The 26,848-nt window shown below is 42.4% G+C and overlaps 1 protein-coding gene across 2 annotated transcripts in view; it reads right to left on the bottom strand.

Moving 5' to 3' along the window:
- The window catches only part of ARHGAP35 (Rho GTPase activating protein 35), a 125,924-nt gene that overhangs the window by 97,889 nt on the left and 1,187 nt on the right, over nt 1-26,848 (bottom strand). The window lies entirely within an intron of this gene.

Below are 26,848 nucleotides of genomic sequence, written 5' to 3' on the forward strand. Positions count from 1 at the left end.
TAGAAAATGTCTCCTTAGGTATATTACAATGTACTTTTTGAGTTCTAAAGATTAAGATGCTGGCTTAGCTGTATATTTAGCCAAACATTTATAGTATAGTTTCGTTGTATGTTTTTTAATTCTTTTTTTTTAAACGTTTATTTATTATTGAGACAGACAGAGACAGAGCATGAGCACGGGAGGGGCAGAGAGAGGGGGAGACACAGAATCCAAAGCAGGCTCCAGGCTTGAGCTGTCAGCACAGAGCCCCACGTGGCGCTCAAACTCACGAACCGCGAGATCATGACCTGAGCCGAAATCAGATGCTTAATCGACTGAGCCACCCGGGCGCCCCTAGTTGTATGTTTTTTTAAAAGAAGTCAATATTGCATCTCTCTTTGACTAACCGAGTTTCTGTGGAATACAGAGAATCCTTCCAAGTGTTTCTTTCGGTTTCTCCAGAACCTCACACACAGGAAGCACTTCTTAGGTAAGTGGTGTCTGACTGATGACTGTTACAAAGCTTTGGAATTCACGGAGACTGGGGGATGAAGGGCAAGCAAATAGTCCAGTTCTAAAAGCAACTTGAAAACAAATCTCCGGGCACCTGGGTGACTCAGTCAGTTAGCTCAGTTAAGGGTCCAACTTAGGCTCAGGTCATGATCTCAAAGTTTGTGAGTTTGAGCCCCACGTCGGGCTCTGTGCTGACGACTGGGAGCCTGGAGCCTGCTTCAGACTCTGTGTTTCCCTCTCTCTCTGCCCCTCCCCAGCTCACGCTCTGTCTCTCTACCTCGAAAAATAAACATTTATTTATTTTTGAGAGACAGAGAGACAGAGCGCAAGCAGGGAGGGGCAGACAGAGAGGGAGACACAGAATCCAAAGCAGGCTCCAGGCTCTGAACTGTCAGCACAGAGCCCTACATGGGGCTTGAACTCATGAACCGTGAGATCATGACCTGAGCCAAAGTCAGACACTTAACTGACTGAGCCACCCAGGTGCCTGCCTTGTCATCTGTCTCTCTTTTGTACAAGTAATACCAGCAAATACTGGGATGCCTGGAGAGCTCAGTCAATTAGGAGTCTGACTTGATTTTTGGCTCAGGTCATGGTCTTGCGGTTCGTGAGACAGAGCCCTGAGATGGACTCCATGCTGACAGCGTGGAACCTGCTTGGGAATGAATGATCTTTCTCCTTCTCTCTCTCCCCTCCCTCATTCACACTCTTTCTCTGTGTCTCTCAAAATAAATAAAAAACTGGGGCGCCTGGGTGGCTCAGTCGGTTAAGCGTCCGACTTCGGCTCAGGTCATGATCTCATGGTCCGTGAGTTCTAGCCCTGCGTCAGGCTCTGTGCTGACAGCTCAGAGCCTGGAGCCTGCTTCTGATTCTGTGTCTCCCTCTCTCTCTGACCCTCCCCCGTTCATGCTCTCTCTCTGTCTCAAAAATAAATAAACACTAAAAAAAATTTTTTTAATAAATAAATAAATAACTTAAAAAAAAAAAACTATTAAAAAAATACCATCAAATACTCTCAAGCCAGGCACAGCATCAAATAAACTATATGCATGTGTTTTCGTTTCATTTTTCACAATAATCCAATGAGGCAGGTACTGTTAAACCCCCATTTTCCAGATGAGAAAACAGGTTCAGAGAGGGAAAGTAACTCATTCTAGACCACCCAGCTTCATGTGACGCTTACCGCCTGCTTCTGAAGCTGGCACACCCGGCTGAACCCCAACACTGCACGGCTGCTAAGCCAGAATGGACAAGAACAGCTGTGCAGGTTGAGCCTCCTGAAAAAAAATCAAAGCTACCTATTTCTAGAATCCATTTGCTCTGTTAGCAGAGCTCTCCACTGTGAGGGGGGCAGGCTCCTCTCTACCTAGAAGCAAAACCGGAATAATATACTCCTCACAGTAATGTGCGTGAGTGCCTCATGCTGCTCAAAGTACTATTACATACCTTGCCTTACAATTTCTTAAACGCACCTGGGAATGACAGGTATTTCCTCCCTTCCTTAGATAAGAACACCGAGACCTGGAGACTACACCCCTCACCCAAGTAGAGAAGGATTCAATATGCTGTCTCCTCAATGGAAATGATGACGTCACCCAAGACTCACAAGAGAAACAGAATGTCTGCCATAGTTTGTTTGTTTTCACTGTTTTTTAATTTATCTTAGAGAGAGAGAGACAGAGAACGAGCAGGGAAAGGCAGAGAGAGAGACACAGAATCCGAAGCGGGCTCCAGGCTCCAAGCTGACAGCACAGAGCCCGACGCGGGGCTCAAACTCACAAACTGTGAGATCATGACCTGAGCCAGAGTTGGATGCTCAACAGACTGAGCCACCCCAGCGCCCCATAACATCTGCCATAGTTTTAAACACAAAGACCATCTCCAAAACGCCACTTAATGGAACATGGCTGTCTTTAAACTTCAGTATAATTTGCCACTGAGAATCAGTATCATTTCAGTTGTCTGAGCTCAGTATTTTTAAATTGTGAGAAAACACTAGCTTGAGCCTTTCTTCATTTCTCAAACCATGGAAGGGAGATGTTCTAAGTTTCTGCCCTTAAATTTAATTTCATTTTTTTTCTCTCATCCCACTGCAAAAATGCATTTCTGCTCACATAGAAAGTACACCTGAAAAATCACCAAGGAAGTCATTATGTGACCTCGCGATTCTGGAGATCCTCTTTCAACGCTGCAGAAAAATGACCTCTTTCATACTGATCAGACAGCAATGTTGGTATACATCCTGTGAGGGGCAGCTCCTCCTAAGGACAATCATAAAATTAAACACTCCGGGAAGAAAACCAACCTCAAATGTAAAAAATGAAAACACCTCTACTAAAATTCCGTGGGTAGGAGAACCCATCTCTTTTATCTCCGTCTCAAGAACTCACAAAACAGCAGAGTAAAACGTGACACAGCAGACGACGGGAAAAGACCCATGTCTTTCCTTTCCCTAAAGGTGAAAACCACCCGGACACAGTGTACACAACGTCAATTCCATTTCAAGTTTCAAAGAAAAAATTAAAACGGCTCAAAGACAATTAGAAGTAACATTTTATTCATAGATCAAAGCTGCTTTAGAAATTTCACATCACTGTTTCACACTCAAAATCTCTAACCTCAAGGTAAGAATCTCACTTCATCAGGTCATTTTTGATAAATTCGCCCAATCTACAAGGAAGCTTGAGGGGTGCCTGGGTGGCTCAGTCGGTTAAGTGTCTGACTTCAGCTCAGGTCATGAATTTGCAGTTCATGAGTTCGAGCCCTGCGTCAGGCTCTGTGCTAATAGCTCAGAGCCTGGAACCTGCTTCTGATTCTGTGTCTCCCTCTCTCTGCCCCTCCCCGTCTCATTCTCTCTCTCTCTCTCTCTCTCTCTCAAAAATAAATAAAAATATTTTTTAAAATTTTAAATAAATAGGGGGCACCTGGGTAGCTCAGTCAGTTAAGTGGCCAACTTCAGCTCAGGTCATGGTCTCACAGTTCGTGAGTTTGAGCCCCATGTCAGGCTCTGTGCTGACAGCTCAGAGCCTAGAACCTACTTTGGATTCTGTGTCTCCCTTTCTCTCTACCCCTTCCCTGCTCACACTGTCTGTCTCAAAAATAAATAAACAAAAGAAATTAAAAAAAATTTTTTAATAAACAAACAAACAAATAAATAAATAAATGGAAGCTTGACTTTGTCCATAAGCTTCTGAGCTGCGTGGAAATAATTTCCCTTGAAATCCACAGGCAACAGATTGCATCCTAATTACATCACTTACTCTTTGTTTTGAGGGTGCTGGGGACAAACTTAAGGGCAAGGGAGTTGTATCTAAAAATATTCACCCTGGGATGCCTGGCTGGCTCAGACAGTAGAATATGCGACTCTTGATTGTGGGGTTGTAAGTTCAAGCCCCATGTTGAGCTTACTTAAAAAATAAGATTAAAGATTATAAAAAATAAAAATACTAAGCCTAATCACAAAATGGAAGCACTTGGAAAACAACTGCATCCTGAATTTATGGTAAAAAAAAAAAAAAAAAAAAAAAAAAAGCCCAAATCAGGAGAGAAGTTTGGTTTTTCCCAATATGCAGTCTTTGCTAATGTGAAACTGTATGTAAGAATTTAAGAGTCAGTCTGAAATCTTCTTTTAAGTTTATTTTGAGAGAGAGAGAGATAGAGTGAGTGAGAGCGAGCACATGCACTGAAGGGGCAAAGAAAGAGGGAGAGGGGGAAAGAGTCACAAGCAGGCTCTGCACCACCAGCATGGAGCCCAATGAGGGGCTCAAAACTCAAACCATGAGATCGTGACCTGAGCCGAAATCGAGAGTTCAATGCCCTATGGACTGAGCCACTCAGGTGTCCCCAGACTGAAATCCTTTTTAAAAATGGAAAGAAAAATAAATAAATAAATAAATAAAAATAAAAAATAAAAAATAAAAAATAAATAAATAAATAAATAAATAAATAAATAAAAATGGAAAGAACTCAGCAGAAAGGCAGAAATAAACCTGATACAGAAACACCTCAAAAATACTTGTAAGTAAACGTGCTCTTCTCAAATACATTCTCAGTTAGTGAAGACGGTATTACAAATCTATATCCCAATCCTGTTTAAGGGATTCACTTATAATGGATGGAATTAAGTCCCTAAATCTACCTAAACCCTGGGATCATACTCCTATTGGTGCAAAAAGCTTCCACCCAATCTTCCTAGGCTAATTTACTTACGATATGATACGAAGACCTCACTGGGGACTAGATAATGTAAAAATGCTGGCAGTGACCTTGGCACACATTTTAAACATTTTTAATCTGCTTAAATTATAGGTCAAAGGCAGGGTGGGGACAGCACTCATAATAAATAAGAGAAGAGTACTTCGTAATCTTCAAAGTGCTTTCTCATTTAATCTTCACGACAACCCCCAGAGCAGAGGCTGGTGCCCACTATCCAGATCCCAGAATTGTAATGCTGGTGAAGGGACTAACATCCCTCTCAATACATTCCACTAGAATAAAAGCAGAGGGTCTTGTCTGGTTGTTCTCAGGACCCAGCCTAGTACCTGGTACGTGGTAGATGCTCATCAACACCACTATTACATGTTCAGAAAGCCCAACCCAGGGCGCCTGGATGGCTCATCTGGAGCATATTACTCTTGATCTCGGGGTTGAGTTCAGAGCATCACGTTGGGTGTAGAGATTACTTAAAAATAAAATCTTTAAATAGAACTACCCTACGCCCCAGCAATTGCACTACTAGGTATTTACCCAAAGGATACAAAAATGCTGATTCAAAGGGTCACATGCACCCCAGTGTTTATAGCAGCACCATCAACAATAGTCAAATTATGAAAAAACCCCAGATGTCCATCAGCTGATGAATCCATAAAGAAGATGTGGTGTATGTGTGTGTGTGTGTGTGTGTATATATATACATATACATATATATATATATATATATGTGTGTGTGTGTGTGTGTGTGTGTGTGTAATGGAATATTACTCAGCCATCAAAAAGAATGATATCTTAGGGGCGCCTGGGTGGCTCAGTCAGTTAAGTGTCCGACTTCGGCTCAGGTCATGATCTCACAGTTTGTGAGTTCAAGCCCCGTATCGGGCTCTGTGCTGACAGCTCAGAGCCTGGAGCCTGCTTCAGAGTCTGTGTCTCCTTCTCTCTGCCCCTCCCCCACTCACGCTCTGTCTTTCAAAAAAAAAATTAAAAAAAAAAAAAAAAAAGAATGATATCTTAGGGCACCTGGGTGGCCCAGTTGGCTAAGTGTCCAACTCTCGATTTCAGCTCAAGTCATGACCTCACAGATCATGGGATCAAACCCTGTATTAGGCTCTATGCTGACAGCCCAGACAGAGCCTGCTTGGGATTTTCTCCCTCTCTCTGCCCCTCCCTACTTGCTTTCTCTCAAAAATAAAAAAAATAAACATTAAAAAAAAAAAAATCTTCCTTTTGCAACAATATGCATGGAACTAGAGTGTATTATCACAAGTGAAATAAGCCATTTATTTATAATACCAGTAATATCATTCCACTTATACGTGGAATTTAAGCACCAAAACATGAACATAGGGGAAGGGAAGGAAAAATAAGATAAAAACAGAGATGGCGGGGGGGGTGGGGGCCTGGGTGGTTAAACATCTGACTTTGGCTCAGGTCATGATCTCACAGTTCATGAGTTCGAGCCCTACATCGGGTTCTCTGCTATCAGCATGGAGCCTGCTTCAGATCCTCTGTCCCCCTCTCTCTGCACCTCCCCTGCTTGTGCATGCTCTCTCTCAAAAATAAACATTTAAGAAACAAAACAAACAATAGCAAAAAACAGAAAGGAAGGCCAACCATAAGAGACTCTTAAAAACAGAGAACAAACTGAGGGTTGCTGAAGGAGAGGAAGGTGGGGGATGGGCTAAATGGGTGATGGGCATTAAGGAGGGCACTTGCTGGGATGAGCACTGGGTACGTGTAAGTGATGAATCACTAAATTTTACTCCTGAAACCAATACTATATGTTAACTAACTTGGATATAAAGAAATATATTATTGGGGCGCCTGGGTGGCGCAGTCGGTTGAGCGTCCGACTTCAGCCAGGTCACGATCTCGCGGTCCGTGAGTTCGAGCCCCGCGTCGGGCTCTGGGCTGATGGCTCAGAGCCTGGAGCCTGTTTCCGATTCTGTGTCTCCCTCTCTCTCTGCCCCTCCCCCTTTCATGCTCTGTCTCTCTCTGTCCCAAAAATAAATAAACGTTGAAAAAAAAAATTAAAAAAAAAAAGAAATATATTATTTAAAAAATAATAATAAAAAAATAAAATTGTAAAAAAAAAGAAAAAAAAAGTCTAATCCACTTTGCAGAGAACATCACCCCAGTCCAGAAGTACTATGACTCAGCCAGGGCCATAATGCTGGCTGTTTCCGACTCTCCTAGTTCCTAAATCAAGGTGGGTTCTTCCCCCTAACAAGGCTGTCACTGAGGCTATAAAAGGGTTCCCAAACTCTCTCAGAACTCAAAACTCCCACTGGCATTTGACCACTTTTCGTGTTTTCAATAAATTTAACCTATATTCTTTTCCTCCCTCAGGCAGACATTTAGTTTCTTCTTATGCATCAGTATTCACTTTAGTTCCACAACGCTTTATTATGTGTAATAATATGCCCCTATATCACGCACACAGGCAGTGCTTACTCTGTACAAAGGACAGTGCCCGTGGAGGGTAAAGATGAATGTCAGTGCTCTGAAGGACTCCGAAGCTGATCATAATTAAGATAGGCAGGATCAGGAAGGACACCTGCACCTGCAGACTATGGGAGAAGGGACAATCTCAGCAAGAAGACCAACCTGAGCTGACAGAACCTGAACAGGTGTTCAGGAGAAAGCAAATGGTACACGTGACCACAAGCCGTGGTGCAGATGAGGAAGCCAAGTGATGATCTGGAATCAACCTCTGAGGGCCAGAAACTGCCATGTCATTCTGCAGGCAGTATTTCACTCCTTCCTGACATCTCTTTCTTCCCTACTGGTCCCACTTTCTGTTTGCCAAAGGAAGAAAAAAAGCACACAAAAGATTTTGAGTATTCAACTTCTATCTTCATTATGTTCTTTTTATTTGGAAAAGTTTTCTCAGTAGTATCTTAATATGATGGACAATTTCAGGATCAAGGGTACCAACTGTGGCTCTACACCTACCCAATGGATCAATTAACAAAGTAATCTTTTACCAGTTAAGGACCGTTTTGACAATATGATGAAAATTTGGACCTTCTCCCACAGAAAATGCACTTACACACAAAAAATTCAGGAACCCCAGATTAAGAGCTTTGCCCTAGCAAAAGTTATGGAACAGGCCAAAAAAAAAAAAAAAAAGAGAGAGAGAGAGAGAGAGAGAGAGAGAGATTCAGCTACTCCTTCCAATACTAATTAGGAGTACCCAATTCCCCCATTCACATAAGTAGAATTATCTTTCTTCTGAGTGACACAGTAATTATCATTAGTGAAAAAAATAAAATGAGGGAATTTCTCCATGATTTGTAATCATTGCTTACTAATAACAATACAGCTTCCATTTATTGGGCCCTACTCTGTGACCAGCCCTTTGCGAAGCAGTGGACACGTTGTATATAAATATGAAAGTCCTATATGGCAGCTAATAGTTTAACCCTATTTTATACATAAGGAAGCTGAAGTTCAGAGGGGTCAACCATGACCTGAGTCAAGGCTATCCAGCTGGAAAATGGCACAGCTGGGTTTGGAACTCTGGCATCTTGACTTTCAAAACCCATCTATACTGCCTCCCAGGGGAGGTGACCTTGACACCATATTGATTACTGAGAGAAATCAAAAGATACTGCCATCTCCTAGTAAGTAAACAGTGAAGTCCAAGGGTCCAGCCCAGAATTACACACCCTCTCGGTGTCCAATAGATGCTTGCTAAGTGACCTAAGAGCAAAGAGAACCTTACACTCCTGACCAGAGCAGGGGGAAACGGTGCCAGCAGTCTTCAAAAGAGTTCCATGTTAATACATGTGTCACTGTCATGTTTCCAACTGGACCTCCCCAGCTTGGCAATGGCCGTAAGCACCTAATCTGTTACACCCTCACATGCAAAGGTTTGCAACATATCAATGAGGTAATAAGTCAACAGTAAAATTTCACTAAAACATACAATTTAAATACTCTTTCCCCTGTGTTCCTGTCCTGTACATCCTACCCTGAACATCCTCCAAGACTACAGCTGTGATTCAACATGATAGCTGTTCCCATGAGACTACTAGCTACCATTTCGGAGTACTAACACTGTGTATCACCAAGAGCTGATTTAGGGCCAGGACCTGGTCATCCTCATCTTTATGTGACCACTACTCAGTTACTTGGACCTAGGAAGGCAGTGATTATTATTTCAAATATAAAGATGTTTTTACTGAACAGCGAGAGAATAGATGAAAGTTTAAGAGCCGTAATACCAAGCTTCCAAAAAAAGAGAACACTTCACACAATCCTCCCTCAGATATTCAACAGTACAATTTTTGCAACAAGGACTCCTCCAAGTATCACGGAAAAACCAAATGCAGTGCCCAATCTAAAATGGTGAAATAAAAGGAAGACAAAATGAGGCCATGGGTCTCAGCGTTACTCTAAACCTGTGGTTCTAATCTTTTTTGGGTCATGGATTCCTTTGAGAATTTAATGAAAGCTACAGATCCTCTCTCCACAAAAAATAAACGGAACCAAAATGCAGCATATTCTCTTAGGAACATTATGGACACTCCCCCAACCATACCCCTTAAGGATCCAAAGACCCTCAGTTTATAGCCTTTGCTTAGAATTTGCGTCTCTAGCCACATCTAACTAGGGGCAATCCAAACTCACCAACCACTGTTTTTCAGAGGTCATACCAACACCAAGGGAAACTGAAGACAGAGGTGATGGCTTTAGCACCTGCTAAACCACAAGGGTCCCTACTCCTCTTGTTACCTGATTCATGTTATTAAGCCACAATAACAAACTATAGGGTGAGGATGTTCTCTCTCTCCCACTGGAATGTAAGAAGTTCAAAAGCAGGGACCATATCAGATAGCATTACGTATTCCACCTAGGGCTGTACACACGCTAGAGAATTAATTGTTGATTTGGTTTACTAAAGAACAGACTTACAACAATCTACACATTATCTCTTACGGTAAAATGAGATAAATTCACATAGTACAGGAAAAGATAATGCTACAGAACTGGAAGATTTTAAAATGCCTTCCTAAACTGGACCCCTGGAGCTTGATGTGCAAGAATAAGCCTGTAAAAAATGTGCTTTCTCATCTCTGAAAGCAGGGGTTTGGCCATCTATGGCACACACGCGGGTTCACAGCAAACTACAGCCACCATTCCTTACAGGCCTCAGTGAAACTGCCAGTGGAGGCTGAGAGAGTGTGAGGTGTGCTGCTTCCTGCTTCCTGGAGCAATTGATTCAAGAAACATTCCCCAAGTTATCAAGCATGCTTAGATTCCTGGGTTCTATGCCTGGGAGATAAAATAATGAAAAGTACAGTCCTTCAAGGAGCTTAAGATGTAGTTGGAGAAAGAGAAAGGAAAAGAAAACAGGCAGTTCAAACACACAGTAGTAAGTACATCAGGGGCAAACTCAGACAAGGTCTGACCACTGATGGTCAATCGGGGAAGGCTTTCTGAGAGAAACAAAATCCGAGCCAGATCTAGAGCGCCTGCGTGGCTCAGTCAGTCAAGTGTCTGAGTCCTGATTTCAGTTCGGGTCATGATCTCAGGGTCATGGGATCAAGCCCCAAGTGGGCTCCATGCTCAGCATGGATTCTCTTAAGATTCTCTCTGTCTCCCTCTCTCTTGCTGCTCCTCTCCCCTGTTCGCACAGACGCTCTAAAACTTAAAAAAAAAAAAAAAAAGCCAGATCTAAAGAATTAAAATAAATTAGTTAAGTTTTTGTTGGTTTGGTTTGGTTTGGTTGGGATGGGGGTAGCAGGAGAACACCCCAGATAAAAGGAAACAGTACATGAAAAAGGCCCAGAAGCTAGGATTTCTGGAAGAGCTACAGTCATTCAACATGGCTGGAACACTGGGTGTAAGGAGGGAAGTGGACAGAGACAGGCACAGCTCCGGGGGGGGGCTTACATAAACCAAATCTATGTATGCTTCCCCCTTGCTGAAGTCACAACCCTGAAATGCTCTGGCTCTTCTTGGCTTTAAAAAAAGGGGAGGGGGACGCCTGGGTGGCTCAGTTGGTTAAGCTTCCTAACTCTCAGCTTCGGCTCAGGTCATGATCTCATGGTTTGTGAGTTAGAGCCCCGCGCCCGGCTTTGCGCTGATGGCGCTGAGCCCGCTTGGGATTTCACTCTCCCCTTCTCTCTACCCCTCCCCAGCTAGCTCACTCTCTCTCTCAAAATAAATTTAAAAAAACGCAAAACAAAACAAACACACAAAAACCAAACAAACAAAAAACACAACAACTTATTTTGGAATGATTTTAGAGTTACAGAAAAGTTGCAGATATGACAGAGCTGCCATATTCGATTCACCCAGCTTCCCCTAAGATTAACATAACCATTGCAGATGTGTCAAAACGAAGAAATTATCTTTGGTAAAAAAAACTAAACCAGAGATTTCATTTGGATTTTACCATTTTTCCATTAATTCTCTTTTCTGTTCCAGGACCCAATCCAAGATTCCCCGATTCCACTTAATTCAAAGACTTTTAAAAAATTCCTTCCTTGGGCACCTGGGTGGCTCAGTCGGTTAAGCGTCCGACTTCAGCTCAGGTCATCTCACGGTTCTTGAGTTCGAGGCCTCCATCGGGCTTGGGCTCAGTGTTGATAGATTCTGTGTCTACCTCTTTCTCTGCCCCACCCATTTGCATTCTGTCTCTCTCTCTGCTTCCCATCCACCCCCCAACATCAATAGCCCACTCTGAAGGTAAAAACGTCATTTCAGAACAGAATGGAAGTTACCAACACAGATAATATGAAATAGGAAAAACTGTTAGGGATTAAAGGAAATTTGACAAAAAGTGAAATCAATGACATCTTTACACAGGAAAGAAGCATGCACGCTCTCACACACACACACACAATGTTCACAAAAACAACTTGGCTCAAGGTGCTGCTTCCACTATGGAAGAGAAAAGAAATTCAAGCAGACCCGATTCTGCTTCTTCCATCTTGCCAGCAAGGAATAAATCCCTTTAATTTCTCTTCTCCAAATACCCCCACCACCCCAAGGAGCCAAGCCAAAATGCCCTGAACGCCCAACTCATCCTCAAAACAAAATGCTGGCAAAATCATCTGGGCTGTGGAAGAGGAAAAGAAGGATGATTCATCCTCTTTCCTAGATTTTCACTAAGAACTCTAAGCGTTAGGACAGAATTCCATTATGTCACAACAATCTTTATAAAGGCACTTGACCAAAATTAGTCATAACTTGCTTCTGTTACACGTATGACCTGCATTCTAAGCCTCCATCTCCTAAAATTCCAAAATCTGCAACAACCTTGATAAATGTTGACTTCTAGAGGGGCGCCTGGCTGGCTTAGTCAGAAGGGCCTGCGAACTCTCGATCCCAGGATTGTGAGTTTTGAGTCCCATGTTGGGTGTAGAGATTACTAAAAAAATTAAATAAATAGGGGTGCCTGGTAGCTCAGTGTGTTGAGCAACTGACTCTTGATTTCAGCTCAGGTCATGCTCTCACGGTTTGTGGGTTGGGGCCCCGCATCGGGCTCTATGCTGACAGTGCAGAGCCTGCTCAGGGTTCTCCCTCTCTCCTTCTCTCTGTTCCTCTCCTCCTTGTTCTTTCTCTCTCTCTCTCAAAATAAATAAACTTAAAAAAAACTTTTTTAAAGAAAAGAATAAACAAATAAATAAAAAAATTTTTTAAATGGATTTCTAGAATCAAGGATGAATCCTATGCAGAAGTCACTGCAATGTCAATGAAAACTGGCAATTTTTTCTACAATTAAAACACAATTGTTAACAATGGTTACCCCTGGAAGGCAGAATTTAAGGAATATTTTAAACTTTCCTTTATTATTTCTGCTATTGAGGGCTATTTGTCAAACAGTCATCAAATACATCAAGGAGCATGGTCCTATGCCAGAGTCAGAAGAGACAAGAAAACAAAAAAAACAAACTCTCTTGTGGAGCGTATAGTGTAGATCTGCACTCCCCAATACCCTGGCCATTGAAAGTTTCTTCAAAATTAAATAAAACTTAAAATTCAGTTTCTCGGTCCCACTATCTACATTTCAAGTAGAAACTTAACAGTACAGAAAGTTCTATTAGACAAGGCTGATCTGCAAAGAAGCCCTGATGCTAATTCAGACCTTGGAAATAGGGAGGAATGGAGAAGGTTTCCAGAAAGCAAATATATATTTGAAATGGGTATTAAAGTGAGCATTCCAGGCCAACTGATGGCAGACAGCACATGCCACGGACCTTCCCTGCATCATACAACACCAAAATTTCCAGGGCAATTCCCCAAAAAGCAAAATACTTTAAGGAAGCATTATAAAAACGAATTGGGTGATAGGCTTTGATTTATAGTTTGCTGAAATAAACTTAGATGAAAATACCTAAAATGAGGAAACCAGATGATAAACTCCAATAAGGATCTCACTAAAAACGAGGAAGGAACACAGAACTGGAATTAACTGCCAGATCATTCTGGAAATCTTTAACAGGTAAGCCAAACTAAGGATCAAGGGGACAAACCAAAGAATTCGCTATGCTCATCCAAATACCTTTCAGTGGGAGAAATATTTCCCAATAATCGAGGTCAATATGTGAATCGAAGGTGATTAACCCCAGAGAGAGAGAGACAGAGACAGAGAGAGAGGAGAGCACACATACAAAACCAGCCCAGTAGACAGCTGTATAACAATTTGGTACTTTGGGAGGTGGGAGGGGTAATCCTCTTTTCTCTGAATGTTCCTACATTACCTAGCATGTGCTGCCTCAATTTCTTCATACATAAAATGGATACAAGGAAAGTATCTATTTCTGAGGGCTATTATGAGGATTCTTTGAGTTAAAAGATATAAAGCACACAGAACAATGTTTGGTACATAGGAAAGGACTAAGGAAGCAAAGGCTACTATTATCGCAGAAGCTTCTGAGGACCCAGCTTCACTTGGTGGAAAGGAAACGGATTTCCCCAGGGGTGAGCCCAGAGGGAGGAGGGATGCTGTACTGACTGTATTAGGAGGGGCGGTTTGAAAAGTCCAATCCAGGGGCACCTGGCTGGCTCAGTCAGTCAAGCGTCCAACTTGATACTAGCTCAGGTCATGATCTCGCGGTTATGAGACTGAGCCCTGTACCGGGCTCCACGCTGAGCATGTAGGATGCTTGGGTCTCTCTCGGTCTTGGTCTCGGTCTCTCTCTCTCTCTCTGTCTCTCAGATAAATAAACTTAAAAAAAAAAAAAAAAAAAGCCCAATCCATTCCAGGTTGAGGAAGCTTTGTAGACACCTTCCAACCATGTCCTATGGGCTATGACAACGCCCAAAGCCAAGGAGGGGACAACTGCTAGAACTTTGGATTTAGCTTTAGGATTTAGCTGTGGACCCCTGATACGCTGGTTTAGTATTATCAATGTTCAAATTTTTTTTTTCAAAAATCTCTCTGGTCTGCCCAGCTAGACTACTCTATCCCTCATTCGGGCATTAATTAGGCGCCTGTGACAAGTCAGGCACTTTACAAGGCAATAGAAAAGCACTAAGGGTTTTCAAGCAAGGGAATGCAAGTCAGGTTTTTGTTTAGTGACTTGCAGAGAGAATAAACGAGAGAGGAAATTATGTAGAGAAGGATACCTTGCAAGAGACTTCTACCGTCAAGCACATTACCTTACTTTTTGGATTTCCCAACGGCATACACTGTGGATTTCACTTGACTGGCTCCCAACGAATATTTGACTTCCCTGTGAGAACCCCTACCAATTTAGCATTTACTATATGACAAACATTTCATTCTTTACCCTCAGCTTCTCACAATAGCCCAGTGAAGCAGATACCAGTACCTTTAGTTTACACATGAGAAAACTTAAAGAAGGCTCAGGGAAGTGAAACAGCTTGTTTAAGGTGACAGAATAAATGGAGAAGTGGGATATGAATTTACGTCTGGCTGTCTAAATACCTATCCACACATTATTGGTGCTGGCCTGGGGCAAAGTCTTCCCCAGTCTACGTAAAAATGAGATTTAGAAACATATACCTACACATGTCCATATAAGGCTGCCAACTTCCTTGAGAAAGGCTACCTTTGATTTTGATACTAGATCCTATTTTTTATAAAATAATAGTGAGGAAGGTTTTTCATTCTTTTTTTTTAATGCCCTCCTTGGCAAAACTACAAATTACAAAATTTGTATGTCTCTTCCCTCCACCACTTTCCTTTTTTTTTTAAGTTTATTTATTTATTTTGAGAGAGAGAGGAGAGAGAGAGCACGCACACATGAGTGGGGTAGAGGCAGAAAGAGGGAGAGAGAATTTCAAGCACGCTCCATGCTGTCAGCGCAGAGCCCGATGTGGGGCTCGAACTCACAAACTGTGAGATCAGGCCCCAAGCTGAGATCAAGTCAGCACTCAGGCGCCCCTCCCACTATCATTTTCAACTGGTCTATAAAAGCCAAGTCCGGGAACCACTACACTAATAATGACATTTACATAGCACTCACCATGACCCAAGCATTATTTTAAGCTCCTTAAATATACCACCCCTTTTAACTGCACAGTGACTCGGGGAGTAAACACTACTATATTCCCCTTTTTATAGATGAGGTGCCTGAGGCACCAAAGTTTGAGTCTTGTCTGAGGGCGCAGAGCTGGCCAGAGGTAGGACTGGGGACTTGAAGGGAGGCCTATGCGTCTCGGTGAGAATACCTGAGGCCGCAGTCCTAACATTGTGAAAGCAAACAGACCTCAACCACTGCTATTTGGCCTATGACCTATAACATTTAGATGTGTGAGACACTTACTGATAAGACCCGAAAACTGACTGCTACCTGGGGGCAAGTTACAAGATAACACATCAGTAGCAGTGGTTGCTCTGCAGAGTCAAAATGCCAGCATGCTGCCCTTGTAGCCCTCTTCCCTGGCGGTTACCTGAACAGTTTAATTAACCAAATTGTTCTCTTTCATTCCCCCCGAGAAAACTGAAAGGCTTTCCAACCTTAAAGAGTTTGCACATTCATCTTGGCATTCAGTTCTCAAAAGAAATCTAGAATTAGAACACAAAAGCCTTTGTGGTAGGTAGAGTACGTATCCAGGCTCATTTTATAGACAAGAATTTAAATGAAAATAAATGACTTGCCCAAGGTAACAAAGTTGGTGAGAAGCAAAATGAAAACTGACGGCAGAGAGGGTTCTGTACGTGGCGTGAGGAATCCTAAGAATGAAAGGACTGAAAGACGGCAGAGACTACTTTTTCCTGGTTTCTATCTAAAACATATACCTTTAGGGAGCACCCGGGTGGCTCAAGTCAGTTAAGCGTCTGACTCTTGATTTTGACTCAGGTCATGATCTCACGGTTCATGAGACCGAGCCCTTCGTGGGGCTCTGCGCTGACAGCATAGAACCTACTTGGGATTCTCTCTCTCCCTCTCTCTGCCCACCCCTCACCTCCCTCTCCCTCTCTGCCTCCCCCTGCCCCTGCACTGACTCGAGTACGCGCTCCTCTCAAAAATAAAGTTAAAAAAAACTAATAAAGTAAAACAAAACGTAAGATAAAATGTATGACTTTAATTCAACAAATATTGTGTTCCTACTGACAGGTTCTAGGATATATGCGCCCAGTGGGTTAACAGAATAAATGGGAGAATAGAAAAAAACTCCTGTGGTGCTTCCAAACCTATTTTGCAATTTCTTCCTGCTGTCTGAATATAAACCCCCTCACATTTCAATTGAACCTCAGGTCTTCCAGTATTCTCTCTCATGAAAGAATGACCAGTAAATAAATGTGTGTGTGCAAACGTCTTATTAATTAACAATAAAAACAAGGTAAAAATTTAAATCTCCAAATTATTCCTTATTCAAGATAAAATATGAACTTGGACCATATTCTTAAGAAGTTCTTTCTTATCGTAAGATGAAATCTATCTTCCTAGTCTACCTATTCTTGTGTTGAAATGTTTGGTCACACTTCTCTAAGATAAGATCAGGAAAAATCAGGCCACTGACCTTCTAAATTTTTTACTTTCTGGTACAGAAACAGGATGTTCCTTGTTTCACCTGTAAGGGAAGAATTGCTTTTGTTTTAATAAATGGCATATAAACTCTCGCAGGGAGGAAGAGACGTGTTTTGTATAACTAGTACTCTCAACAGCGTGGACACCCTAATATTGGTTGAATGGGAAGGAAAAAGGAAAAATAAAACCTGTTTCCCTGTATCTCTATCCTCTGGAGCTACAAACCTATAGGTTTATTCCTTCTTCTGCTTAATAGCCCTAAATTATTTAAATCTTAAAGAATTTTGGTTCATAGAAGGGAAGATATAACTAATGTGATGTCCATTCTTGATTTTGGCCAAGAAAAAGGGAAAATAATATATGAATGGCTTCTCTTTTTAAAAAAAAATTTTTTTAAGTTTATTTATTTTTTTTTATTTAAAAAAATTTTTTTCAACGTTTATTTATTTTTGGGACAGAGAGAGACAGAGCATGAACGGGGGAGGGGCAGAGAGAGAGGGAGACACAGAATCAGAAACAGGCTCCAGGCTCTGAGCCATCAGCCCAGAGCCTGACGCGGGGCTCGAACTCATGGACCGCGAGATCGTGACCTGACTGAAGTCGGACACTTAACCGACTGCGCCACCCAGGCGCCCCGAAGTTTATTTATTTTTGAGGCAGAGAGAAAGAGCGTGAACAGGGGAAGGGCAGAGAGAGGGAGACACAGAATCCGAAGCAGGCTTCAGGCTCTGAGCTGTCAGCACAGAGCCCGACTCGGGGTTCAAACTCACGGACCACGAGATCATGACCTGAGCCAAAGTCAGATGCTCAAACGACTGAGCCACCAAGTGCCCCTTCTCTCTCTTAAAACAAGCATCGGGGGACACCCTGCTGAAAAGAGAACTAATGGATTAGCTATGTGATCAGCCACAAAGCAGACTTAAGTTCTCTTCTCTGGGGTACACTCAATTCTTTTTTTTTTTTTTTTAATGTTTCATTTTAGTTTTGAGAGAGAGAGAGAGAGAGAGAGACACACACACACACACACACACGGCATGAGTGGGGGAGGAGCAGAGAGAGAGGGAGACACGGAATCGGAAGCAGGCTCCAGGCTCCGAGCCGTCAGCCCAGAGCCCGACGTGGGGCTCAAACCCATGAACTGTGAGATCATGACCTGAGCCAAAGTCAGCCACCTAACCGACTGAGCCACCCAGGCTCTATAAAGTGAGAACTACGGCTCTGAACCATGCTACCTCAGGAAGCTACTAGCTCTGTGACCTTGGGCAAGTCCCTTCTAAAAGCCTCAGTTCCCAGGCTACAAAATAAAATACCACCTACCTCAGAGAACTGTTGTGAGGATAGGAGGGGAACACTCTGCAGTCTCCTGGTACACAATAAGCATATTGTTATCAAATGCTAATGCAGCTAATAACTAATTCAATTATTATTCTAAGAAAGGGCGACTGCTTTAACCTTCAAAGGAACTAGAATCCAGCAGATATCACTATGACTAATTTCTTGGTTTTCAGCTCAATTTTTCCTTCATGTGTTTATAACACCAAACATAATACAACCATACGGAAGTAAACAAACAAAAAAAAACCTTATCCTTTTGTTAAAAAATAGTAGGAAAAAAATTTTTACTCAAAATTCTACAACACAGAGATAAATACAAACAGCACTTTGGCATGTTTCTTTTAGTTTTCCCATATATATTTTAAAATAACTGGGATCATACTGTTTATAGTTCTATATCCCACTTTTTTCTCATACTTAATTTTATTTTGTGTGTACTTTCCCATGTCAAGAATTCTCCAAAAAACATCCTTTTTAAATGACTCCGTATTTTTCCATAAAGCAACCGTTTCTCTAAGGTTAAAACATTTATTTACTGTTTATTTTTTATACACATCACTAGAGGCAGTATCTCTGTGTACAATCTTGGTCCTCATCTCTATTTCTTGGTCCATACACAATCTGTATGTTGATCAAGGATTTTATGTCACTTAAAACATTGCCAAAATGCTTTTTAGAAAGTTCACACCAGTTTTTGTGTCTGACAGTCCTGATCGCAGTGACTATTACCTATTTCCTTTTAATTCCCAGCAAACAGAGACCCAAAACCTCTGGAATTACAATACAAATGGGGAAGATCTGTTATTAAAAGAATGCTTTCATCACTTGTGGTAATTTGTACCAGGTCACTATTATTCCATTCTCTCTCTCTCTCTTTTTTTATGTTTACTTATTTACTGGGGGGGGAGGAGCAAACAGAGAGAGGGGGAGAGAATCCCAAGCAGTCTCCGTGCTGTCTGTGCAGTCCAATGTGGGGCTCAGTCTCACGAACACTGAGATCATGACCTGAGCCTAAATCAAGAGTCAGCCAACAAACTTGGAAAAGCTACAAATATCACTCAATACAATTCACTTTCTATATTAAAGTCAGGACTTAAATGCCTTTCAAATAATTTTCAACTTATTAAGAAGTGTATGGATAAGGAAATGATGCCCCATTATATGAAAAAGCTGGGCAGACAATATGTAGAAAATTCAGAAATGTAAACTTTAAGTTTTATGTACTTGTCTACACATAAGTTGTACCTTAATTTTTTTAATAAAAAAAAATTTAGAGGATCTGTACACAAGAAAACATATGGGGGCGCCTGGGTGGCGCAGTCGGTTGGGCGTCCGACTTCAGCCGGTCACGATCTCGAGGTCCGTGAGTTTGAGCCCCGCATCAGGCTCTGGGCTGATGGCTCAGAGCCTGGAGCCTGTTTCCGATTCTGTGTCTCCCTCTTTCTCTGCCCCTCCCCCGTTCATGCTCTGTCTCTCTCTGTCCCAAAAATAAATAAAAAACGTTGAAAAAAAAAATTAAAAAAAAAAAAAAAACTTGGGGCGCCTGGGTGGCGCAGTCGGTTAAGCGTCTGACTTCAGCCAGGTCACGATCTCGCGGTTCGTGAGTTTGAGCCCCGCGTCGGGCTCTGGGCTGATGGCTCAGAGCTTGGAGCCCTCTTCGGATTCTGTGTCTCCCTCTCTCTCTCTCTGCCCCTCCCCTGCTCTCTCTTTGTCTCTCACTCTCTCTCAAAAAATGAATAAACATTTTAAAAATTTAAAAATGAATAAGCATTAAAAAAAGAAAATGATTTTTAGGGGCGCCTGGGTGGCGCAGTCGGTTAAGCATCCGACTTCAGCCAGGTCACGATCTCACGGTCCATGAGTTCGAGCCCCGCGTTGGGCTCTGGGCTGATGGCTCAGAGCCTGGAGCCTGTTTCCGATTCTGTGTCTCCCTCTCTCTCTGCCCCTCCCCCGTTCATGCTCTGTCTCTCTCTGTCCCAAAAATAAATAAACGTTGAAAAAAAAAATTTTTTTTTAATAAAAAGAAAACATATGTATTCCTTGTATTCACACAGAACATGAAATCCTAACTATTTTAGCTAATGCTGCCATTTTTAAGCCTTTATGGCTGTTGGCTAATGCTGGGCATATGCCAACAGTGGAGACTCACTGCCTGAGCACTGAGAGGACTTTTTCCCTTTTCCTCATTTACCAAAAGTTTTATCTGCATTCCTCTGGTGACTGACCCATCAGAGGAAGAAATCTCCTAGAAGTCAGCAACATTCAAAAAGTATTCAATTATTTCAGGCCATTAGAAATGGTACCACAAAAGCAGCATCCACCACCCTTCTACCTACGAACTTAACGTATCTGGAAAATAAAGACCTAGTGATACTTTTATCACCAACCATTCAAGTACACTAATCCCAGTGAAATAATTCCCTTGAAGTGAAAGCCACTCTAGTTAAAGATGCAGATTTCGAGAATCTAATAATCTTGTATTAATGCAGTACTGGCTTTCATTTGTACACAATCAATTTGCTACTGAACAAAGAATCCTTTTTAATTGCCCATGGCAATTAACGGTAATCATTTTCTTTTGTCTTATTCCTAAGAACTACAGGCTACAATAGATGAAGCCGGGATTTTGACCTTTCTTTTAAATGGAGACAGGGAGAAGTACAATGCAACCTTTTTTTTTTTTTTTTTTAATGTTTTACACTTCAGGAAGCTATTAGTTGCAGCTAGCCAACATACTTTTACCCCAACATTATTTAATAACTTTTTGAATCGTGTTTTTGAAAAAAGCATTGTAAAGAGTGCCACACAAGTAAGGGGCAAGGTGTAGTTTTATCTGTAAGTTTCTAGTTGCCTAGAGTGTTTTCTCTTGAAAATTGTCAATCAGGAACCACTCAGATACTTTCCTACTTACCAAAGAAAATACAGCTTAAAGGAATCATTACATGACCAAACATGTCTTTCTTCTTTCCTGTGGACTACTTTACTTATATACAGTTTTGTTTGTTATACCCGGGTTTGCATCCAGGTCAGAATTCAACCCCTCAACTTTGTCAACATGCTGGCTAGAATGACAAGCTGGTACTTGGAGCTACAGATTCTTTTTCAAAGTAGTGTGACACAGAACCTACTGTGTGCTCAGTAGTCTCTGAATATGGAAGCCTTTAAGACTGTCAATATGGGGCTGCCTCTCAAATGCAGAAATTTATCAGAACAGTCTATTCAACACTTGCTTCCCTCACCCACTTTATATTATTATATAGAGAGTTAACCGTTCACAACTATAAATTCCTTAAGGGGATGAACTATAGCTTATTCTTACATCCCAGAAACACAAGGCAGACTAATAAAATAAACACGGGTTTTAAAATTAGACAGACATAGCTCTCGACTTATTAGCTGTGTAACTCTCGCCAAGACACTTATGACACAGTATGTATATATACATGAGGATTAAATGCTGACCAGGAGGGCATGCCCTCTGAGAGTTTAAAGCCTAAAAATGGCCATTATATTTGGTGCACATCTCTCCACCCACCTACCGCGCAGATAAAAACAAAAAGGCTTTGGCACCTGTTGGGTTCAATCAACATATATGCAGCAGGGGGCCTACCAGTACAAGGTTATTTTGCTAGGTGTGATGGGAAATAAAAGATACATGAGGGTCCCCACCCATAAGGAGTTTACTATCTGGAGAAAGGAAACAATCAAGCATCATTAGCTAAAATAAAGCAGAATGGGAACCAATGGAGTACAATCCCTTCATCTTTCCAACGAAGAAACCTTAGCCCAGAGAAGTGAAAACAATTTGTCGAAAGTCACACAGCTAGTAAGCAGCAGAGTCAGGGCTAGGACCGGAGTTTCTTCATTATCAACTCAACATTCTTTATGCCATAGGAAGCTGCCTCTCAATTTGTTCAAATTTGCCAAGTGCAAATATTACCATAACGACCATTTTCCAATAATAATGCAGAGACACTAGAAGAACAAAAAAGGTATGAAATACCACAGGTACACCATGCAACAGTCACAACTGCCACAAATTTCATAAAATGAAAACGCTCATTTCAATAAAGGAAGATGAAGGAGATAGGCAAGTCTGGCTATTTTCAACTAAAGTAAATACTACTTTCCTGTGATGATGGCTCATGGCTGAAAAGTACCTGGTTCTCTGCTAATATATCAACTTAATGGTGTCTCCCAACCCCAAAGAAGCAAATAAATGAAAATCAGACTGCCAGATGCCGAAAGTTATTTTCAAGAATTCTTCATAGATGAAGCCTCATTAAAGCACTGTATCAAAAATTAAATAAAAATAAACTTTCAGGAAGATGAACATGAATGATTTGTTTGCACTTCTTAATACCAGCAATTCAAGTACTATTCAGACATTGCTATTTGAGAGCCTAGGTCAACAATGACTCAGCTTGAAAGATTCCATATTGCTTTTAAAAGCCGTGTACGGTTTTAAGTTATGTAGTCAATACAATCTGGATGCCACTCTCCCCCAAAATTATAAACTCTAATTTTCACATGAATGGCTGAAAAAGAGATAGTGTTTATGTTTGAAAAAGTATACGACAAAGGCAATCCAATTCGTTTTACTGCATCTCCCAGAGAAAGGGCCCTTCCTTACCCCCCAATTCCAGGCTACAGGATTTGATGTAGGGGAGGGAAAAGAGGTGGGGGTGGGATGAAGACCAGCACCAGGAGTCCAGTCCCAATCCCAGCTCTAACTTGGTATGTGGTCCAGGACAACAAGAATCTAAAATCAGAGCTGGACAGCACACTAGACTTCAGACTAGGAATGTGAAGCCCAGAGAAGTGAAGTGATTTGTTCACGGTTCCCACTAATTAGGTTAAGGCCTAGACCAGAAGGTCTGCTGCCTGTATTTCCAATACGCCTTCGATTATGACAGGAAGCCTGTCACCATGCCCTGTGCGAGTTCATTTTCCCATCTGTAAATGAGGAGGCTAGACTAGGCACGGGTTTTCAAACTGTGTTGTCCAAACCCAAGGGATTTCGGCTAATCGCTTTCCCTCTTCAAGCAAAGACTCTCCAAGTTTATGTATTTCATGTAGTGTGAAAAAGAAATTTTACACAACTAGACTAGATGATCAATAGAACGTCACACTGGCTGGGTAAATTAAGACACCCAGGTGGGGAATGACAACAGTCAAGGCAGATCACAGGAAGGCCCTGCAGGTGGCTTAACACCTCTCAGAAGGCCCTCCACCTCGCAGACTGAAGATGTGAGAGCAGAGCCTAGAGGGAGATGGACAAACACTCTCACCTCATCAATCTCCAACTGTATTGACCTCATGTGTCTCCTCATCACATAAGAGACCACAGAAACACCTGAGAGGCTACAGTTTACAGTCATCTGTGAAACCCTCGCTCCTCCCAGATTGTCCTTTGCCAAAAGTTACCATCAGGCCAAAGGATCTGCACGTGGACAACTTCTTCCATGTAACCTGTATCAAGAAGAATGACTTTTCTGATTTTTTTTTTTTTTTGTCCTAAATGCTTTGGCCTTAATCGTGCCAAGAAAAAAAGAGAAAATAGGCTAGGGAAGGGAGAAATGGTCAAAAGGATAGTTCAAAAAGAAAAACAGCAAGGGAAGAACTTTGATCAGACTAGTATTACAAGAATTTTCTAGGCACTGCAGGAGACCTTAAGACGTGTTACTAGGCTGAAAACAGTCATCCACCGCCATCTCCTGCTCCCCATCCCATTCCCAACTGGCATATTAACTGTTCCAGAAGGCCAAGGCTACCACCTCAGATTTCTGTAGCACCCAATTCCATCACGAAAGCAAATGCTGACACCGAGGTTGGAGCCTTTGCTACCATCAGAGAAATCTGACAATCTCTGTAACATCAGTTACCAGTTTAGGAAGAAAAATCAGCTTTGTTCTTCTGTCTCTTCTCTTCCTATTATGTAAACTTAGGGTTTGGGCATGGAGAACCTTTCTATGCTGCCAGTGATGTCAAAACTCTGAAACACAAGTTTAAGCAATGCTGCACACACAGTTGTTTTAATTCTTAATTGGCTATCACTTCCCCTTTAAGAATAAAAAACAACTATTTATACCAACGTGGAAAACAAATTCTAAAATAAATCCAGAGAATGAATCATAATTCACAAGGCCAAAATTAAAAAATGAATGGAAACCAACAGGAAGATGAACCAAAATTCAAGTCAATAATGGTGAAGACACATGCTATAGGTAATTAAAATTGCCAGACTCTGCTTGGCAGAAAATTTAAGATCTAAGAAGTCAGAAGCTAAAGAACCAAATGGATGTACCATCTAGCCCCCCTCACTGTATCATATACAAATGTCCTAACTTTTGATGAGTCAATAGTCCAATTCTGCAGATAACAGTGAATGCTTTTTTATTTCAAGTGTTCTCGTTGAACTATTTCTAAATAAGTGCTGAAGTAAACAAAGTTTGATCAGAGCTCAGTTAAGAAATAAAAGTCCTTCCAGTAAATGCTCCTCCACAGCTGGATGGCTGCTTTAATATGCAATTGCCCTAGGCCACAGAGATTTAAAAAAAAAAAAATCAGGCTTTTGATTTACTTAAGAAATAAAATAAATAAACCCACAACATGCAAAGGTTCCCGCTCCCAAATTAAGGACAGAAAATGGTTAGATGGCTTTTCTGTAAAACACACCTCTTTCTCTGAGTAAATTTCCTGAACCCCACTCCCAACATAAGCTCACTAAAGAAAAAGCTTGAGAAAAGGTAAAGGTAATAATTTCTCAGGTAATAAGACCAAAAATCCAATCGTATCAGCCAGTTCCTGGCACTCTTCTCTCACTCTACCAAATCAGGTCACTCACAAGGCTTGGGGAATGTCAGGGCCCACCCACAGACTCCTTGTACACCACTGAGTCCCCCACCCCCACCCCACCCCCCCTCCAGCATGGATCTGCCCAGAGGCATTCAGCTCCGGTGGCTGGGAGCTGCCTGCAACACCAGAGGGCAGAAATCTGAGTGACACTTGGCACTCTCTCTTTCAACAAACAACCGCAACGGGCTTTCCAAACTCAGGCCTTAATTATTTTGAAGACCAGGAAGCCAGAGCCTTCCTGGGGCAGAGGTGAAAAGAAATAAGCCCACCCTCCCAGAGGTCACACAGCAAACCCGAAGCCATTAGGGAAGGCAAGGCTGCAGCTTCTGCAGCCCCAGAGCAGTAAACACCAAATGTGGCCATAACCCCTGGTGGGACTGGGGAGAACTTGAGAACTAGCATTTCCCCAGCCAGAGGTAAAACAAAAATTAGACTGTCATGGGGTGGAGGGGGGAGGCAAAAAAGCACACCTGTAAGTTCTTCCAAGGGGTGCTGGCTTGGAGGTGGAGGTGGGGAAAGGGTACAACTGTCTCTTTACAATAGCTCAGAGAAAGAGGAAGGGAAAGTAAGAGGAAAAAAAAAAAAAAACAAAAAACCAAACCTGTGAGCTGCTGCACTCTCCTGTTCTGAAGGACACAAAGCTGCAAAGCCCAGGGATCAGAAGGGGCTGGGGAGTGAGACAGGAGTGAGAAAAATGAAGGTGCGGGGGAGGGTAATGGAAAGAGACCTGCGCCCTCACCGCCACGAACCTTGGCAGAAGTGGGGGAAATGGGGCCGACATTCCCAGACTCCGGAGAGCAATAACCAGCCAACCACCCCCCATCTAGGTCTCACAGGATCCTTGGGGATAAAACCCTGAGGGTCGGGGTGCTGAGTGAATCTTCGGTCTAAACCACAGTCTAGAGAACCCTGGATCCAGCCTAGTCCCTTCCCCTCCAAAGCTGAGTACTGGAGGCTAGAGGAAGACAAGACTGAAACGGGGAGCATTCAGTGGGGATGGGTGGGTCAAGGGTGGGGAGCTGGGAAAAAAGCAAGCCTGACAGGAACCAAACGGAAGAGAAGGCGCTTGGCAGGACACAGGGGGAAAGAAAAGGTGAGGAAAGTCAAGGTAGAACAGACTTGGGAAACGGGTATCAAAAGAGAGGGAGAATCCATCCAACCACTGAGATGGCTCCAAGAGGGAGCTGGGGGGTGGGGAGGCAGCCGATGATCAGAAAGAATGGTTGAGAAGACATCTCTACCATTGGGCAGAACTGGGGGAAGAACTCAAGGAGGAGGTAAAAAGCAGGACAAAGAAGAGAGAATACACGAAAGGAGAGATTGGAGGTCGAGGCCTGAATCAAAATGGTGGGGGGAAGAGCAGGTCAGGTGGAAAACTTAAGTATTGAGAGGTAACACGGGTGGGATGCAGTTACAGAGAGACCAGGATTAAAGAGAACCACTCCAAGAGGGGAACAGCAATAGGAAAGTTAAAATGAGTCAAAAAAAAAAAAAAAAAAATAGGGGGGCAAGTGGACAGCTCCAAAAGGGGCAGAGCTGGGAGGAAAATGTTACAGCAGATGGGGCAGAACTGAAAGAGCAGGTGCAAAAAGGATTCGGGGCAGGCCTGCGAGATGCAGCAGAATGGGAAGGAAAGGGGGTGATGGATCAGAGAAGTTATCAAAGATTTAGGGAGGTAAAGGGCAAGCCTAAGAAGGGCCAAAATGGAGAGAGGAGAGGACTTTAGAGCGAAGAGGAGGCTGGAAGCAGGTCTCAAGCAGAGAAGAACTGAAGGGGAAACAGGTCAAAGAAAGAGGGAGCGAATGAATGAGACAGCTCTACAGTGCCAATGAGGAGGTGGGGTGGAAAGGAAGCCGCAAGAACACTGGACAGAACTGGGGCCTGCAGGGCAGCACTGAGGCTGCGGACAGGCTGAGTTAGAGAGGTCAGAGAAATGAATGGCAGAAATGAGAGCTGCAGGGTCACAGAAGGGGGAGGAGGCTGCTTCATGGAAG

This window comes from Prionailurus bengalensis, chromosome E2 (assembly GCF_016509475.1).
Source record: "Prionailurus bengalensis isolate Pbe53 chromosome E2, Fcat_Pben_1.1_paternal_pri, whole genome shotgun sequence".
Taxonomy (NCBI): domain Eukaryota; kingdom Metazoa; phylum Chordata; class Mammalia; order Carnivora; family Felidae; genus Prionailurus; species Prionailurus bengalensis.